Below are 12,821 nucleotides of genomic sequence, written 5' to 3' on the forward strand. Positions count from 1 at the left end.
GTACATCCACACAGATATACTTCCACCTGAGGAGCATTTTGAATTCCGGAGCTACCATTCGACGATATACTGGCTATGCTAGCGCAGGACGCCATAAATGCTGTAAAGGGCCTGAGCAATTCTGACCGATATCTCCCAGATATCTGAATCCATGTGACACTTGGAGAGTATTAACTTCATCGCCGACGGAATGTTGAAGCGCAGTCTTCCTTCCTTTCTTGTAGTCGACCACTTGCAATAAGCGAGAAGTCCAGGTTTGAGCCCAGCTCCGGCACACCTTTTCATGTTTCGCAAACAGCTGACGTCGATGCAGAGTAGCAGAATGCGAATGTATTTCTTAAGCATATAATGCCTTTTTTTCCCTAGTAGATCCTGAGGACTGATAACAACTACATTTACAATTAGATCGTATTTGTAAAAAATTTACGTGAAAACCAGCTGAAGAACACATCCAGTGTTTTGGCATTACAGTCTTCAGCAATGGTTTCCTCACACGCTCGTAAACCTCGCAGGACTGCCTCAGATGTAAACGGCTCGCGGGATTAGCCGAGCAGTTAGCTTTTACTCAAGATAAAGGCAGTATACAATGTCCTCCAATTAGGTCGTCCACGTAACCCGATTGAGCAAAAGTTCCCCCAGGTTGACTGGCGTCATGTATGGCGCGCGGTGTTCGCCTGTTACCTTTACACGAATGTTCAATCTGTATGGTACCTAACTGTCAATGGTAAGCAAATCAACCAATCTCGCCTTCATGGTATCCACCTCGACCAATCACCTCTATGTTCCACGTGTGGAGTGCCAGACAATGACGAACATCGGCTTGTTTGCGGACCGGCGGCGGAGGTTTGGCAATTGATTCGTCGTATTGTGGCTTCCCTAACGCGGGACATTCCAGATCGGATTACTCCCGTGTCATTCTTGTTTCCGGGACGTGACTATTTTCCTCAGACAAAGACCATTGCTGTGAATTGGATTCACGGACATGCCATTCACTACCTATTTGGACAAACTATAGGCTCTGCACTCGATTTTTGGACATACCTCAATGACCGTCATTATGTCGTTGTCCGTCACCCAAAATACAGACAATTTTTCTCTAACTTCCTTGGGAGTGCTTTCCACGACCCATCTCGCAGCTGGAATGTGTTAAGCCAAGAGAGAATAAGGTTTCTTGTTTGAACCAATGAACATTTCTGAACAATTGCACGGAATACATCAATTTCGAGAAGACGTGACTCAACATATTACCAGCGGGGCGTAGAACGCCTCTGATCAATTACACAACAAAAATAAACATAAATAAATACAAATAAAAATTAAATTCAGAAAAAAGGAAGATTTTGTTTTCTTTGTAAGGATAGCTCTATCCTTGAATTCCCATATTTCCCCTCGTATATAGGCAGCTCTCAGGGGTAGGTGTAGTCAGGAGTCAACGCATGAAGTGGACCAGATTCTTTTGTTATAGGATGGAAAGTGGCGTTGGCACTTAGTTTCTTTTTTTGAATAAAAAAGCGGTTCTAGGAAAAAATAAAAAAAACTAGAAAAAATAATTAAAAAGAGCTGTCTAAGCCGCTGCAGTCATGGACTGTGCGGCTGATCCCGGCGGAGGTTTTGCAGTCCTCCCTCGGCCATACGATAACATCAGATTATCGAATTGCTCAACTAAATCGGGCTCTGAACTGAGATTCATTAGGTCAGCCATTGCTTCACGAGGAAATACTGCGTGACACCGCCTCCCAACGTGCGGTTGCACTTATCCGCATAGGTTTTCCAACCACTGCGCTGCCCTCGCTTCCTACGTTCCATTGTGCTCCTGGCGTGAGGTAGAGATCAGGGTGCCTACACAGGCATTCAGACAGTCGTTTTTCCGTCACTTCGCTCACGAATGGCATGGGAAAGAAAGCAGATAATACTGATACGACGTGACTTCCGCCAGACGCTCCAGAATGTGTGACACAACGACACCGGCCAACCTCGCAGTGTGTAGAGAGACTCTCACAGTACTTGTGCGTCTATGCAAGGCTCTAGACAGAGACCTCAAGTGATTAAAAAGCAATGCATATTCCTATAGAATCTAGACCTTAAACAAAAGCTGATGAGCTTTTGCTTTGCTCTAGAACTTTAATTCGTTGTATGGAAAAGTTTTTATGGAAATTAACGAATGAGGTGGCACCGTGGTTAGCACACTGGACTCACATTTGATAGAACGACGGTTAGAATCACCGTCCGGCCATTGATATCCTGGCTTTCCGGAATTTCTGCAACTTGCTTAAGACAAATGGAGGGAGAGTTTCTGAGGAAAGCGCATGTGCCGATTTCATGCGTATCCTTCCGCAATTCGAGCTTGTTCTCCTCGTTACCGATGGAACACTGAACTCTAATGTACCAACCTACTTTTAAACAAATTACTCTCCGAGAAAAAATTGGAGGAAAGGTGACGGCAACGGCAAGATTTTTTCCTTACCGGAGAACAGTATTCCGGAATCTTATTTCTTAATCGACAGTAATGACAGGATTTATTTATTTTCTCAAAATGACGACTACCGTTAAAAGCAACCATAAATTTAAACAGCTCTTTCTCCTCCAAGGAGGCGCTGCGAAATAAAGGCGACCGTGCTTGCGTCGGATGGTGGGAAAGCGGGGTGAAGTATCTCTGTGAACCAAAAACATTGCCAGCATTCTCTGCCCTAGCAAATGATACTTGGCCACCGTTGTTCACAACAGTTGATGATATATAAGTAGGCTGTCTAGGTTTTTATATTGGTAACGCCACGTAGCGCTCTGTATGATAATCACTGACTGTGATGTGTGCAGTCTGTGGCTGGTTTGCATTGTTAGAATATTTGCTATTGTAGTGTTGGGCAGTTGGATGTGAACAGCGCGTAGCGTTGCGCAGTTGGAGGTGAGCCGCCGGCAGTGGTGGATGTGGGGAGAGAGACGGCGAATTTTGAGAGCGGACGATCTGGACATGTATCCGTCAAAAAAAAGGAAAGTTGTAAGACAGGATGTCATGAACTGCTATATATATTATGACTTTTGAACACTATTAAGGTAAATACAGTGCTTGTTCTCTTTGAAAATCTTTCATTTGCTAACTGTGCCTATCAGTAGTTAGTGCCTTCAGTAGTTAGAATCTTTTATTCAGCTGGCAACATTGGCGCTCGCTGTATTGCGGTGGTTCGAGTAACGAAGGTTTTTGTAAGGTAAGTGATTTATGAAAGGTATAGGTTATTGTTAGTCAGAGCCATTCTTTTGTAGCAATTATTGAATCTCCGACTGCGTTGCGCTAAAAATATTGTGTGTCAGCTTAGTGATGATCAGAATAAGTAAAGAGAGAAATGTCTGAGTACGTTCAGTTTTGCTCAGGTGTTTGAAAATCAAATAACGTAGAGGTTTACTGGCACTGTCATTCTTAATTTTTCTAAGGGGACGTTTCAGATACACCTATTATTTGAGGCGGAAGCTTATTGAAAAGTGGTGAGACGAGGTAATAAAACTGCAGTGCACGCCTGTCGCTGCCCACTCCACCCGATTTCAGCAGTTACAATTTAATGGTGCCTTTGGCAGACGTCTACGGAGACGACGATCAGCTCTAGGAATTTCCTGCCTTGATATATCAAACGGCGTTGCTGTCCATTCCGTATGGCAGAACATATCGTTCAGGAGAAATGAGGCGTCGCTTTAATTGCAGCAAACAGAAATCGACATAGGCCGCCTTCCACTCTTACTTCTCTGTGGCCTCGAACCTTCGATGAATGCATTCAGCTCACTCTCTTCGACATTTCTGATTTATCATAAGATTATTTACCCACAGTGTCACCAGTGTAGAAATGCAATCCAGCAAGCAGCATAACCGCAGAGAGTGTAGCTACTATCGCTGTTCCTGTTAATAAATAATAAGTGTATTGTATTTTATTTCTTGTGCTGACTTGTAGACATCAGTGTTCGTGCTTGTTTTGGCTAGGCAGGTTCAGTGCATCTGCGAAGACTTCTCTCCGCTATAATGAAATTACAAAAAAGAAGGGGAAAAACGGTCGCTGTCAGTCTTATTATGCAAGGTGTTTTTATTGCATCACGTAAACATACGACGGTAAGTCTATTATCGCAATTTAGTTATATTTTTGTTTATTTTGGTAGTACTGTCGTTTTAAGTTGATGACGCGTGCTTTGTTTATTCGTTGTTATATCTTCGCAATTTTCAAGCCCCTAGGTTAGTTTCGTTATCACTGCCTTGCTGTTAATTATAGCTTTTCCACTATCTATTTGCACCAGAGAAGAGCAACGTTCAGTGATTAGTTTTTTGTGGTCGGAAGGCGTTATCAGGGACCGAAATTCATCGAAGACTTTCCGTACAGTGCGGGAACAGTGTTTTTTCACAACGGAGTGTCTACGAATGGATTGGAAAATTCCAAAATGGTCGCTCAGGTGTTACGCACGTTGAAGGAGCCGGATGACCGTTTACCGCCACAAATGAAGAAACCATTGAGCGTTCACATGAAATGATTGTCTTAGACAGACGATTAAGTATTGAGGAAGTGGCACATCGTCTGCAAATTAGTCACGGTTCTGCCTACAAAATCATCCACAACAGACTTGAATTTCAAAAAGTTTGTGCAAGATGAGTCGCAAAACAACTCACACAGTTGCATGAACGAACGCGCTAGGACATATGCAAAAAACATTTGGATCACTATGGTGACGAAGGGGACAACTTGTTAGACAGGATCATTACTGGTGACTAAACGTGGATCCATCATTACGAGCCTGACAGCAAACGGCAGAGTATGGAACGGAATCATCCAAATTCGCCGTGCAAGAAAACGTCCAAGGGCCAACCGTTCACAGGGAAACTGTTGCTTACCGTTTTTTGGGACGCACAAGGTCCAGTACTGGAAAAATATGGGGAAAGGGGCACAACAATAAACAGTGTACATTACAGTGAGAAGCTTACTGCCAGACTAAAGCCTGCAATTCGAAGCAAACGCCGAGGATTGCTGTCAAAAGGTGTTGTCTTGTTGCACGACAATGCCCGTCCACATACTGCTGCCCACACTGCTGAAACGCTCCAGAAACTCAAATTTGAAGTACTGGACCGTCTTGTTCCTTCTATCACTTGTTTTGTCCACTCAAAGAAGCATTAAGAGACAATCGATTTGACTCTGACGAAGCAGTGAAATAAGCGGTGCATTCCTGGCTCGCAGCTCAATCGAGAACCTTCCTTTATGAGGACAACAGGAAGCTTGTACAACGATGGACCAAGTGCGTTGAAATGCAAGGAGACTATGTCGAAAAATAATGTTCTTGTAAGTTTCCTATTTGATTACAATAAAATTTTATAACTACTTTGCGGATAATAATTGACTTACCCTCGCATATTACATTACTGGCAACTTTCTGTGAGTGGCCGTTTTCAGCTAGAATGCGTCTTTGAATCGTGTGTCATATCAAAAAGTTGTTTCGTTCTACGTGGGAACAGACACTTACTCTCACACACAAATACACACTTCTAAAGTTAATATGGTCTTGTACACATCATGAACTGCTTCCGTGCACACATTCTGCAGTACGTCGTGTAAGTAAAATACTCTTGACATCTGGCTTTATAGACATTGTGAAATGCATATAATGCCATAACGTGTCCTTTTGCTCCCTCGTACATAAATACAGGAAGCAAAAGCACACGCTGTGCCGTTAAATGTAATGGAGAAGTACCGGAAAACCGTTTGTCAACAGTGTTTTACTTGTATAAAGTACTGCAAAATTTGCGCTACAAAGCAGTCTGTGATCTAAAGACCATTTATGTAGACTTTCGAACAGTTTGTGTCGAAACAAATATCTGTTCCCGTGTAGCACGAAATAGGTTTTAAACGTGGCACACGTGTCATCGCCGCAGTACATTTGAAAAGGGTCACGGAATGAAAGCGGCTATTGATGTCATACACAGGCTGTGGGAAAAAAAAAAAAAATCGCCGATAAACCTTAGGGCAAGTTTCTTACATCAAAGAAGAAAAATTTGTCTAGTAAACAAGGGCTCTAAAGCACAAGCCTTAAGAGATATTAGCACTTTCATCTTCGACATTGAGAAATACGTATCCTTTACTGTAAGCTCTTTGGGAGGAGGTAGTATGGACGAAGATAAGAAAAAAGTGGTCAATAAAGATGGACTCTAAAATTGTGATTCTAGACAGCAATTCTAGAGGTATAAAATTTTACTAAGGCCTAAAAGATTATTGTTTTAATTACAGTTTTGAAGGTTATTAGCTTACTTAACTGAAGTCCATAATATGAAGAAATTATGATTGATGTGGAAATCAGTCCTATTGTTGAAATTATAATTCTAGAACTCTGACCATGTGTGCAGTAGAAGAGATGTGTTTCCGTTAGCGATTATGCATATCACTTAGATTATGCATCTTAGACCCTATGGTTACTAATCATTTTTTTCTTCTTTTGATCAATATTTCCTCCTCCCGAATTATGGAAAGCAAAGATTTTACAGTAGAAGAAATGTGTTTTATAGAATCGAAGATCAACAAGTGGTCATACCTCATAAGATATGCATTTCAGAGCCGATGTTTATTACGTATCTATTACTTGTTTATGTATAAGGCACCTGTCCCGAAATCTCATCGCAGGTTTCTGGGGACAGCCTGTGTGCTTTAAGGCATCTTTTAACTAAAACTTACAACTTATGGAGTAGCTGTTTTATTTTAATTATTAATTTTTCATGGTTTCATCATTCAGAAATCCATTCACATACGGGAGATAAGGCTTCGTAAATGCACGGAAATTGTCCTTAAAAATGGATAAATAAGGAAATGGTTTCATCATTCAGAAGTTACATCGGGGTTGTGGGCAGGCACATGAAGAAGTATGTGGACGGATTTTTTTAAAAAAAATATACACTAATTCATTAGAATAACCGACTTTCTGTGTTTTAACTTCTGTCAATTTTCCTTAGTCTACTAAGTAGCTAAACTGGATTCACCTGCAATTAGGGTGAAATTGACAGCACCCCAAAGTCGAGGCAGAAAAAGATTAATTTCAATTTCTTAGTGTTCACTCTTCGCGGAAATTAGGAGGAAACTAGGCGGGCAGAGCAACATTCAAAATGGCTTACGGAATATATAGCGGGTGATCAAAAAGTCAGTATAAATTTGAAAACTTAATAAACCACGGGATAATGTAGATAGAGAAGAAAAAATTGACTCACACGCTTGGAATGACATGGGATTTTATTAGAAACAAAAAAAGCCATATATTGCTACACGCTTAAAAGATCTCTTGCGCGCGTCGTTTGGTGATGATCGTGTGTTCAGCCGCCACTTTCGTCATGCTTGGCTTCCCAGGTCCCCAGGTCCGTGTGATTATTGGCTTTGAGGTTACCTGAAGTCGCAAGTGTATCGTGATCGACCGACATCTCTAGGGATGCTGAAAGACAACATCCGACGCCAATGCCTCCGGACATGCTTTACAGTGCTGTTGGCAACATTATTCCTCGACTACAGCTATTGTTGAGGAATAATGGCGGACATATTGAGCATTTCCTGTAAAGAACATCATCTTTGCTTTGTGTTACTTTGTCATGCTAATTATTGCTATTCTGATCAGATGAAGCACCATCTGTCGGACATTTTTTGAACTTTTGTATTTTTTTATTCTAATAAAACACCATGCAATGCCAAGCATCTGTGTCAATTTGTACCTCTCTATCTACATTATCCCGTGATTTATTCAGTTTTCAAATTTATACTGACTTTTTGATCACCCTGTATATACATGTAGAATTATTCTCGTCGTTCTCCTCACTGTCCAGAACTTGAAACGCAACGAGGGTAAAATTGGAAATGAAAGGGCAGAGCTTCCAATGGCTGCAAATAGAAAGGAGCTCTAACTGCCTGCAGCAGTGGATGGACAGGACACGACCTGAACGGCGGTCGGCGTGGCCGCTGGTGGCTCCGGAGTCGGGTTGGCTTTTTGGGTTTGGGGCTGGGGTTGGGCGGCTGCCAGAGCGGGGATTCCATCTCAGCCGGGAGAGCTTCTGCCGGCAGCTATTGTGTTTCGCCGGAAGCGAAGTGAAGCAGCTTCGCGGCAGCGGCGTTTTAAAGCGCCCGCCAGTCGGCACAAAGCCGCACCGCCGAACTTTATGCCGCGGCAAGAAATCGAGCGTAAAACAAACAGGCGAACATTGCCGGGAGATGTGCGGCCATTCGCGGACTGACCATCCGGCATAACGACCCGCGGCGCTAGCCGGCCCAGCCTCTCACCGGCCGGACTGCGATATTCTGCCAGCTGCGCCTGATTTCACCCCCCAGCTCCATTTGTTCCTCTTGTAGCCTTTCTGCAGCAGATATTGTTTTGAGCTTTTGTGTTTTCCTACTTTTATTAGCTGTACAGTTTTGTGGCTGAGCGTAACAAAGGAGTGCAGCGTCGATTACAGTCGATCGGTAAACCGAAAAGCGAACAGTGTCTGTGGCGGGCGAGGCGGCCTTTCACGGAAGAACGCCCGACAGGCTGTACAGAGTGACTGAGAATCTGTTTGCCCTCTAGCAGTGCAGCACGGCGTGCTGTGATTTACGCAGATTTAATTGATTTGCGTTACTTGCGTTAGCTACACAGACGAAAAAAAATCGCGACACCAGAAAGTAATGTAATTTCGGGAATAAATTTATCCAGGTAACATATTTAAGTGTTTAACATTCCAAGATCAACGTGTAAGGTTTTGAGGACAGTACCACAACTGTGTAAGTTATAAACAGTTTTGTCATGGATTGTGCGGCTGGTCCCGGCGGAGGTTCGAGTCCTCCCTCGGGCATGGGCGTCTGTGTTTGTCCTTAGGATAATTTAGGTTAAGCACTGTGTAAGCTTAGGGACTGATGACCTTAGCAGTTAAGTCCCATAAGATTCACACACATTTGAACATTTGTAAACAGTTTTGGTTTAATGTTGCAATTTACACATGTTAGGACAGCTGTCAAACGAACGCATCTCGTCCTCAGAGAGTGATACAATCCTAAACACATCAATGGTAAATTTTAACTTGAAGTTTCTCTACAAAATTTTTCTTTTGACTACGTCATGATGTTGGCCAGTACTACGATAAATCATCTGATTCCGGTTCAAAGTTTGTTACTATTCAGGATGACAATCACCTCTACGTAGGATGGTTGGTTTTGTGACAAGTAGAGCAAAAGATTACCCAAGGTCGCTCGAGTTTACAGTGGATGCCAGCTGGTGAACCAACAAGTTTATGCCTCTGCTCATGGTATTTACCTTAGATGCGATGAGCTGTCGTCTGCATGACTGCTCTCAGCCTCTGAAAGATCTATAAAAACTAATTAAGCGTTTGCTAATTTTTCCAGCAGAATTTCTCCTTACGTTTCTCGTTAAGTGAAAAAACATGTACTCATCCCTAGTCTTGGAATATAGCAATGTGCAAGCGCATGAGTGGAGCAGCGTGCATATTAAAATGCCCTCGCAGCCCTCACAAAAACAATTAACTAACTGGTTGGTTCGTTTCTCCCCAGTTGGAGCTCATCAACGCTAAGGGTAATATCTAGCTGAATGTCAGCCGCAGTGAAGGAAGTGTTCACACGAATTTCTCCTCTGTGTCGTACAGAGAGTTATGCGCCCCATTCTCCACTTGACATCAGGTCAGAGAAGAGTCGCCAAAAATTTCGCTCTTCTCTTTGTCGTAGCCGAACTGTCCCCCCAACTGGGTTCTTTCGTTCTCCACAACATGGCTTTTTTCGATAAATGGGAGTGTTCCTCTTATTTTGTGGAAACTCTCTCTGCCAATCGCAAGTGCCCTAGCAATGAACTGCGTCGAAATCTCGGTAGTTTAATTCTTCCTAGTTCGTTTCCGTCAATCGGACGTTTTGGGCCCACTCCAGACGCCTAAAAGTTACATGCTTTCATTACATGTGTACCATTCGCTGTTCACGTGACCAACTCCATCACTGGATTTGTTCGTATCCATTTGGAATTCCGAAACGCAGTTTTCTAAAGCTTCTTTCTGTCCTACTTCTTGTGGCCCATTACTTGCTCTCCAGTATATTTCACCTGTCTGGCCGCTATCTCCCGCCACGGGACGCCTCCTAAAATTTTTTTGTGGTACCTCCCGTGGTTCGGCCTCCGTGTGTGCCTGCACTTGCTCCCACACAAAACGTTCCCTCTCGCTGCTTGTTTCACCTTCTGCTCATTGATATGCATTAAATAGGAACAGTGTGTTAATAGCGTCGATTGAGTGTTATCTCTTCTGCAAAAAAAAAAAAAAAAATAAATAAATAAATAAAAAAAAAGTTTCAAATGGCTCTAAGCACTATGGGACTTAACATCTGAGGTCATCAGTACCCTAGTCTTAGAACTACTTAAACCTAACTAACCTAAGGACATAACACACATCGATACCCGAGGCAGGATTCAAATCTGCGACCGTAGCAGCAGCACAGTTCCGGACTGAAGCGCTTAGAACCACTTGGCCATCCCTTTTGCATAACATGCTTATAGGCAAATCTGCTCATTGCCGCCAAAGTAAGTTAGGTGTCATATTTACCTTCTCGTTAAGATGTATAAAACTCTAATGTAAGGTGCGAAATTGATCTTCATTTATTCTGCCACCCTAGAAACGTTAAATGCAAGCTCGAGATACACCATTGCAAATGTGAAATGCGGGTACATTAATAACCGGTGTAACCTCCAGACTGAGTGCAGCATGGAAACGTGCATTTATTGTGTTGTAAAGGTGATGGATGTCAGTGTGTGCGGTGGAGTTCCATGCCGGTTTGGTCAGTCTAGTGACAGTTAATGCTGTTTGTGGATAACGCTGGAGTTAACGTTTGATGACGTCCCATATGTGCTCGGTTGAAGACAGGCCTGGTGGTCGAACAGGCAAGGGCAACATGTCGATACTCTGCAGACCATGTTGAATTAGCAAAGCGGTTATTAGGCGAGCATCATCCTGTTGGAAAACACTCCCTGGAACGCTTTTCACGAATGGCAGCACAAGAGGTTGAATCACCAGGTCGAGATACAAATTTGCAGTCAGGGTGAGTGGGATAACTACAAGAGCACTCCTGCTGTTATGTTCAATCCCACCTCTGACCGTAACTACAGATGTAGGTGCAGTGTGTCTGGCATCCAGGCAGGATGATTACAGTCCCCCAGCTCTCCTTCTTTTAACCAACACGCGGCCATCACTGAAACTGAAGCAGAATCAGATTTCATTAAAAAATACAACAGACCTCCACTCCGACCTGCCAAGGATCTCTCGGTTGACACCACTGAGGTTGCAAAGAGCGGTGGTTTGTTGCCAGTCAATTGAACACCACTGGACGCCGGCTCGACGCTGTCCTTGAAGTAACCAATTTGTAAAAGTGCTTTACGTCACTGTGGTGACAGCTCTCATTCCAATTGGTGCTGCAGGTGCATTACGATGCGCCACAGGCATACCCCGGTAGTGCCACGTAGACGACTGGAGCTCGGTCTTCTTGCGACCATACATTCTCGTGACCACCGCTGCCAGCAACAATGCAGAGGGGCTACATTCCTGGCAAGCCTTTCTGCAATATCGCAGAAGGAATACCAAGCTTCTCGTAGCCCTATTAGACGACCTCACTCAAACTCAGTGAGGTGTTGATAATGGCATCTTTGTCACCTTAAGGGCATTCTTGGTTAACATGAACTCATCAAGTCCAATCTCAAAGGTAGTTAACGTCCTTGACCGTTGTGGTGCGTATTTAAAGGAAGTCTGATTTGCATTCTCATATTGGTGCTATTAGCGCCACTGCTAGGCGACCCGCATAAAATTTGAACCGACATCATCTTTCAGATGCAGAAGCACGCGTGGCAACTTACTTTTATATCACACAACTTCTTCTTGGTGTTTTAGTTTTTTTTTTCCGTCTGTGCATATGAGTTCATGGTTTTTCGAAAAATTTCTAGAATTACTAGAAACATCTCTCAAGGAGTGAAATAATGGTGTCTGTTGCCACCCACGTAATTTAATATATATATACTCGACTTCATAAAGAAATGGCAGAATAAAATATTATAAACTTAATAATGAATTTATAAATACACTCCTGTTCTCAGATGATCTAATAATCTCAGAGGACTCGCAAGATAAGTTACATACAGCAGTTCGTCTCTTGCACAAAGCAGCAAGCGATTATATTATGACAATGCCTAAAATTAAAACTAAGACAATGGAATTCCACGGGAAGGAGCAGTTAAGAGCAAAAATAATCATAGTGATTATCGCAAATGCGCGGATTATGTCGACAGGCTCCCCAGCTGACGCACAATCCCACCTAGCACCACGTATTCACAGCTTCATCCAGGTCCTCCACGGTCGTTAATTTTAGTTTCGCGCTATTGGACGTGCTACGCCCTTACCTTCCAACAATTGATCGTCATGCCCAGTCCTACAGTATACTGTGGACTTAGAACCATGATTCAGCTCGCCATTGTACTAACATACATTAACCAACATGTTCAGTAAAATAGAAAGTGAAGGTTGTATGGACAGATTAAGGGGGGATAACTTAACAAATGTAGTTGTGCAATCACCAAAACATGCCAAATGATTTAAAAAGAAAGAACAGATTTCAGTTGTTTATTACAAACTGTGAAAAACAGGAACACGTTGTTCATTGTTCAAAGTTTTCTGCTCCCTCAGACACTGTTCCATACACTCAACATGAACACTATGCGTTGCTCGAGAAACATGGAAACGATAGTCCATTTCAATCCACACAAGAATCAACACGTCCCTATTTATGGAATAGACACCTTCAACAATTCCGTTTCTCATCTCCTGA

This window comes from Schistocerca gregaria, chromosome 3 (assembly GCF_023897955.1).
Source record: "Schistocerca gregaria isolate iqSchGreg1 chromosome 3, iqSchGreg1.2, whole genome shotgun sequence".
NCBI lineage: Eukaryota > Metazoa > Arthropoda > Insecta > Orthoptera > Acrididae > Schistocerca > Schistocerca gregaria.